This window comes from Cervus canadensis, chromosome X, assembly GCF_019320065.1.
Source record: "Cervus canadensis isolate Bull #8, Minnesota chromosome X, ASM1932006v1, whole genome shotgun sequence".
NCBI classification, from domain to species: Eukaryota; Metazoa; Chordata; class Mammalia; order Artiodactyla; family Cervidae; genus Cervus; species Cervus canadensis.
The window spans coordinates 2,656,676-2,664,023 of NC_057419.1; positions in this window are offsets into that span (position 1 = coordinate 2,656,676).

The following is a 7,348-nucleotide window of genomic DNA, read 5'->3' on the forward strand; positions in this document are numbered from 1 at the left end:
ATTTTTATTATCATTATTCTAAATTCTTTTCAGGTAGATTCCCTATCTCCTCCTCTTTTGTTTGACTTGGTGGGCATTTTTCATGTTCCTTTACCTGTTGGGTATTTCTCTGCCTTTTCATCTTGTTTAGATTGCTGTGTCTGGAGTGGGCTTTCTGTATTCTGGAGGTCTGTGGTTCCTTTTTATTGTGGAAGATTTACCCAGTGGGTGGGGTTAGACGATTGGCTTGTCAAGGTTTCCTGGTTAGGGAAGCTTGCGTCAGTGTTCTGGTGCGTGGAACTTGATTTCTTCTCTTTGGAAAGCAATGGAGTGCCCAGTAATGAGTTTTGAGATGGGTCTATGTGTTAGGTGTGACCTTGGGCAGCCTGTATGTTGACGTTCAGGGCTATGTTCCTGCGTTGCTGGAGAATTTGCGTGGTATGTCTTGCTCTCTAACTTATTGGCTCTTGGGTGGTGGTTGGTTTCAGTGTAGGTATGGAGGCTTTTGGACGGTCACTTATTACTTAAAGTTCCATGTAGTCAGGAGTTTTCTGGTGTTCTCAGGATTTGGGCTAAAGTCTCCTGCCTCTGGATTTCAGTTTTATTCTTCCTGTAGTCTCAGGACTTCTCCAGCTATACAGCACTGATAAGAAAACTTCTAGGTTAATGGCGAAAAGATTCTCCCCTGTTAGGCATACCCAGAGAGGTTCACAGAGTTACATGAAGAAGAGGAGAGGGAGGAGGGAGATAGAGATGAGCAGGAGGAGAAAAAGGGGGACTCAAGAGGAGAGAGACAGATCTATGCAGCTGTCTGTTCCCAGAGTGTTCTCCGTAGCCCAGTCACCTACAAAGATTCACAGAATTGGATTGGGAAGAGAAGGGGAAAGGAGGAAATAGAGGTGTTCTGAGGTAGAAAACAGAGAGTCAAGATTGGGAGAGAATAATCTTCGGTTTAAAAATAGGGCTTCTCTTTTTTTTTTGTAAGGTTATAGTGTATTGAAAATGAAAATTAAGGAGTAGTAGAGGAGTACTAGAGGACTTTAAAAGAAATAAGAGGAAAAGAAAAATAGAAAATAGAAGAGAAAAAGGAAAGAAAAAGAAAAAAAAAAGAAGAAAAAAGAAAAAAAAATTTTTTTCCCCTAATTAAAAAAATCGTAAAAATCTATGTAAATGAAAGTTAAGGAGTAATGGGGGAGTAATAGGGATTTTAAAGGAAAATAAAAGAGAAAAAATAAAAAAGAAAAAAAAAAGAGAGAAAAGTAAAATTATATCTAGGAGTTTCTCTAGAGCTGTTGCGGTCAGTGTGAGTTCGGCTCAGTTTCAGATAGCTCCTCGTTCCAGCTTACACTTCTCGGTATCTACAGGCCCCTTACGGTGTAGTCGGTGTTTTCTAGAGGGATTTTAATCTGTTGCACCAGTCCCTTCTGAAGCGGTTCCCTTTGTTTATTTGACTTCTGTTTGCCAGTCTCTTCAGAGCCTCATTTCCGCCCTGACACAGGCGGGTGGAGGTGGACTCTTATTCAGGTAACTAGTTCCGTCGCTCTGCGGGGAGGGGCTGACGCTGCCGGGAGGGGCTGACGCCGCTTTCTCCGTCTGCGCTGCTCAGGCTCCCGGCTGTTCTATATGGAGCGTGCCCCGCTCTGCGCAAGGTTCCAGCCCTCGGGTGTTCCACAAAAGCGCGGAGCGAAAAGCTGCGCCTGCCCTCTGTGCCTTCCCCGTCAGAGCGGTCCAGGCAGCCAGGGGCTTGGTGGGCGCACTCTCCCCAGGTGTGGCGCGCCCACTCCCTTCCGCGGACCCAGTCTCAGTTTCCGCTGGCGCCAGTCGGGTGCGCGCGCCTTCCGCCCTCCGCGTCCCCAGCCCCAGTCCCCGCCCGCGCCGGTCGGGTGCCTGCGCCCTGTGTCTCGCCGCGACCTTCCCCTCCCCCCTGCCTCCTGCCTCCGGCGGGGCTGGGCCGGTCCGCAGCCTGCGAGCTCTTCTCTGGACTTTCTTGGTCTCTTTGTTCTGCGAACGGCCGGCAGTGTGTTCGGGCCGGTTAAATGTACTCTCTCTCTTTTGGTCTCCCACAGTTCAAGTTGGCACCTCACAGAAGCTCCCTCCGATTGTCCTCAGGGCACTCAGGCCCAGACCCTACCCCAAGCAATGCCGCCCAAGACTCCCTTCCCGGGACGAATCTCCGTCCTCAGCTCTTTTGTCTCACTTTTTATCTTTTATATTTTGTCCTACCTCCTTTCGAAGACAATGGGCTGCTTTTCTGGGCACCTGATGACCTCAGCTAGCGATCAGAAGTTGTTCTGTGAAGTTTGCTCTGCGTTCAGTTATTCTTTCGATGAATTTGTAGGAGAGAAAGTGGTCTCCCGGTCCTACTCCTCCGCCATCTTGGCTCCTCCTCCTGTTCTACAACTTTTATCTCTATATGAATAGAAAGTGTTAGACCTTTAAAGGTCAAGCCTGGGAGGCAGAGACTTGAGAAAGAACGGTAATGTATATTTCAGGCTACAGGCAACATTCCTTTACAAAGGTTCAGAGCAAGCATGACTAAGCACAGGCAACAGAGAACAAAAGTTAGAGGTAAAGGAACAGATCCAATATTGAGTCAGGTTTGTTCTTCTCTGTTAAAATAGGAAATTTTAAAGCATGTAGTCTGTGTGAGAAATTATTTGTGTTTTGATTTAGCATGTCATCTGGTCTCTACTGGGCTTCCTGGTGACTCAGTGGGTAAAGAATCTGCCTGCAATGCAGGCAGATGTGGGTTCGATCCCTGGGTTGGGAAGATCCCCTGGAGGAGGGCATGGCAAACCACTACAGTATTGTTACCTGAAGAATCCTATGGACAGAGAAGCCTAATGGGCTATAGCCCCACAGGGTTGCAAAGAGTCAGACACTGAGCATGCATCATGTTGGTCTCTACTAGGCTCCTTAAGAAATGCATGTCTTTGCCTCTAGAGAAATGAAATAACTTACTTGCTGTTCTTTAGTCAAGAACAGCAAGTTCTTTACCTTTAGGTAAAGGACTTGAGGATCCCCACAGAGTCAAAATGGCTATATTAAACATTTATTCAACATTTACAATATGGCAAACATTGTAATAGACATTCAGAATATGAGTGATAAAGAAACTGTATGTGCTAAGAGAATGGCACAGTCCTGCAGAGGAGTTATTGCTAACACTTTTAGGATTTTTTTTTTAATCTTACAAAATATTTTAAACTCTTTTCATGTAGTGATAATATCAGCTTTGGGGAATGTTACATAGTTTTGATCAAAAAGGTGAATATCTCTGTAATTTATATATCTGTTGCCCTAGTGAATGGGTCTGCTCAGACTTTTTTCTGAGAGACTGTAAAGCATCCTGAGAGAGGTCACCTCTGGAAATAATGTGGCAGGCAGAAAAAGTCAATGTTGTCACCATCTGGAGATTATTCTTACAAAATTTCACTAGTAGAAAATAAATACAGTCCTTATTATAATTAAGATAATAAGTGGCTGACTCTAGGTGTTCAATTCATCATTTTATTTCATTCATCATTTATGTTATTAATGAAATCTCATATTCATGTTTTAACCCAGAGCTCTCCACTCAAACAGAATCATGTCTGAGTCCATAGAGAGCAGAGGACCTATAAATAAAATAGGAAAGCCTGTTTTTACTAAAACCTCAGTTAAGATTTTATCTGCTGAGGCACTTTGTGTAGTATCCACCTTCATAAGTGTAACAATGATCTCCTGGAAATCAGGAAGGCTTTGTCATCTTGAGGACTCCAACACCTCAACCACTGTCAGCAGAAGGGAAAAAAAACAAAACAAAGAAGAAATGACAGTAGGGTCTAAAAGACATGGCAGTATCCAGAGGAGGGTGGAACCTACTTCTCAGTTGCCTTAAATTGTTCTTGGGCGTAGGTAAGATATCCCTCAGCCCTCCCTAAATATCACTGGAATCTGGGGTTTGGAAAGAGCAAGGGAGTTGGGTAGGGCCCAAACCAACAAAGATCACACATACAGTACCTCATCTGATCCACTCAGAGGCCTTGGGATGCAAAGAGTATTCCCTTTTCAAAGATGATACCCTTTAAGGGAATGTCAGGGTAATAAATACCTGGGTTTTATTGCTAAAAAAGAAATTCTAAAAAAAATACACCCTTGAAATGTATTTTATTTTGTTCTTTTAACAAGTTTAAGAAGCTAATTGACACATTACTTTAATTACTTTTATTACACTTAAGGGCACAAGTGATAAATACAAATTTGGGGAAAATACAGTTATCACAGAGAAAGAAATTAAATCATTCACAATTATGCCATCTAAAGATAAACACTCACATTTTAGTATATATATTTGCCTCATTGTTAATATATGTAATACATAAATATATAAGCATTAAAATGAAAGTGATAAATTTACTCACTGCTTTCTAACTTTTTTTCACTTTTGGAACACACAATGAACATATTTCTATTCAAATGAGTGAAAACACCTCTGCTGACAAAGAAAAGCTTGTTGATTTGGTTTGAATTCAAATAGAATTCAAATAGATGCTGATAGTATTCAAAGTTTTTTTTACCATCTATTCTTTTTTTTCCATTTATTTTTATTAGTTGGAGGCTAATTACTTTACAATATTGTAGTGGTTTTTGAAGCAACTGAATAAGTAAAATTACACCAAGAAAAGGCAAATAAACAGAAAACAAGATTGAAAAGTATTAACCTCAGAGAAAACCTCAGTATTCAAGGCATAAGGAAAAATTCATCATGATGATGAGGGTGGTCCTGCACCCATGCTAAGTAGCTTCAGTAGCATCCAACTCTTTATGACCCTATGGACCATAGCCCTCCAGGCTCCTCTGCTCATGGGATTCTCCAGGCAAGAATACTGGAGTGGGTTACCACTTTCTTCTCCAGGAGATCTTCCCAACTTAGGGATCGAACCTGCATCTCTTATCTCCCACATTGGCAGGTGGGTTCTTTACTACTAGCACCACCTGAGAAGCCCTCCAGGGTGGTCCTACTAAAGCTAGATGGACTGTACTTAAACATCAGGGCCCTGAGTTAAACTCTCTCATCTCTTCCGTGAACATTTCCGTATCATCTGCATCCCTATCACGTTATTTACAAGCCTAAAATCCTGGGAAAGCAGAGCCCAAGCCCCTCTAATATTGCCTTCAGGCTTCTGGCTTTCATTCCCTCCCAGAGCTTCCTCTCCATTCAGCACAGGGGCAGGATCCCTTCCTTTTGTGTCTTTTTCCCCCTAAGGGATCCTTTTCCGTGTTGAGATCCCACCCCACCCCACCCCCGCCCTTATTCCTCTTTGGACTCCATTACTTGTAGGAGACAAAAGGCAAAAGAAAGAACTGAATGCTTGAGACAAAGATCAGCACCGAGGACAGAGGTCCTACTATAGGCCTTTCAAGGTTTAGATTTCTGTGGTTTCTGAAATTCTGTTTTTCCCACATGAGAGGACTAGTGCGCCCTCCAGGAGGCCTCCAGATGGAGCTCCGTCTTCCCGCTCGTTTCTCTTCCCTACGCCCTTTTAAACTCACCAATTTTTTCCTTTACGTAGATCCTTCCTCAGGCTTCTGAAGGCACAAAAAGGGAAGCTCCGTAGGGGAGCCTCAGATTGGGCTCTGTTCCCGCACCTCCCCGCACTGTCCCCCGCATAGATTGAGCCTATCTTTGCTGTCTCTGCCGCCTCCGCATTCTCGCGGCCAGGCGCGCGAGGTGCTTGGTCCTGACCCGAGGACCCTCACACCTGATGGTTGGGGTCGGGGAAGCGGTAGGTGCCATAGCAAAAACTCAGTGCGGATCTGCCCCTGCCGGGCCCTTCCCGGCCTCTCCCAGCACTGTATTTCCCAACTTTGTCCCTCCTTATCCATAGCCATCCTCAAATTTTGGTACACCTCCTCTTAAATACCCCCAATGGTGGAAGAGGGGTGACTATTTAAAATAAAACTCACTCTCCGTGTGTCTTTGTTTCCTCCTCCTGTGACTCATTTCCGCACTCCAAAATGGGCATGGGACACGGGGAGCAGGGGTTGAGTGGAACCCTTTCCAGCATATTCCCATACTTATGTACTCATAAGAAGAAAAGCTATGACCAACTTAGCATACAAAAAGCAGAGACATTACTTTGCCAACAAAGGTCCATCTAGTCAAAGCTATGGTTTTTCCAGTAGTCATGTATGGATGTGAGAGTTGGACTATAAAGAAACCTGAGCATGGAAGAATTATGCTTTTGAACTGCTGTGTTGGAGAAGATTCTTGAGAGTCCCTTGGACTGCAAGGAGATCCAACCAGTCCAACCGAAAGGAGATCAGTCCTGAGTGTTCACTGGAAGGACTGATGCTGAAGCTGAAACTCCAATACTTTGGCCACCTGATGCAAAGAACTGACTCCTCGGGAAAAAACCCTGATGCTGGGAAAGATTGAAGGCTGGAGGAGAAGGGGATGACAGAGGATGAGTTGGTTGGATGGCATCACCGACTCAATGGGCATGAGTTTGAGGAAGTTCTGGAGTTGGTGATGGACAGGGAGGCCTGGCGTGCTGCAGTCCATGGGGTCGCAAAGAGTCAGACACAACTGAGTTACTGAACTGAACTGAACTGAAACTACTTGCCCCCAGTATCACCCAAAATAGACTTTGGGTAAGGAAGCTGTGACCAGAAAGCAGACTCTGATCCATTTAAGGATTTGTCCCTCAGTCCCCAGCCATCCTGGTGCCAGGGTTACCCCAGGCAGCTTCAGTCGGAACACAAACTTACAGTGTTCCTGGACCATTGCTTCCCCATGCCCTCGTCCCTCCCCTTCCCTGCCCCGCATTCCTTGACCAGAAGCTTTTCCTCCTCTGCCAAGAGGAATCTCGACTCAGAGAATACAAGAGACAGGAAAAAAGAGATTTGGGCCCAGGTAGACTCCCTCTAGTGACACTGTTGCAGGAAAGGGCACTCCTTCCAGGGCCTGAAAGTGGGCTCTGGTCTAACACTTGTAAATGAATTGAGCACTCCTTCCAGGGCCTGAAAGTGGGCTCTGGTTCTAACACTCAGAAATGAGTTGTCCGAGGAGACACACTTGCTGACAAAGCAAGAGGTTTTATTGGAAAGGGCGCTGGGGTGGAGAGCAGTAGGGTAAGGGAACCCAGGAGAACTGCTCTGTCAGTTCTGGCTGGCAGTCTCAGGTTTTACGGTGATGGGATTAGTTTCCGGGTTGTCTTTAACCAATCATTCTGACTGAGAGTCCTTCCTGGTGGTGCAAGCCTTGTTCAGCCAAGATGGATGCCAGAGAGGATTCTGGGAGGTGGTTGGACATGTGGTGTCTCCTTTTGATCTTTCCCAAACTCTTTCAGTTGTTGGTGGCTTATTAGTTCCATGTTCCTTACCA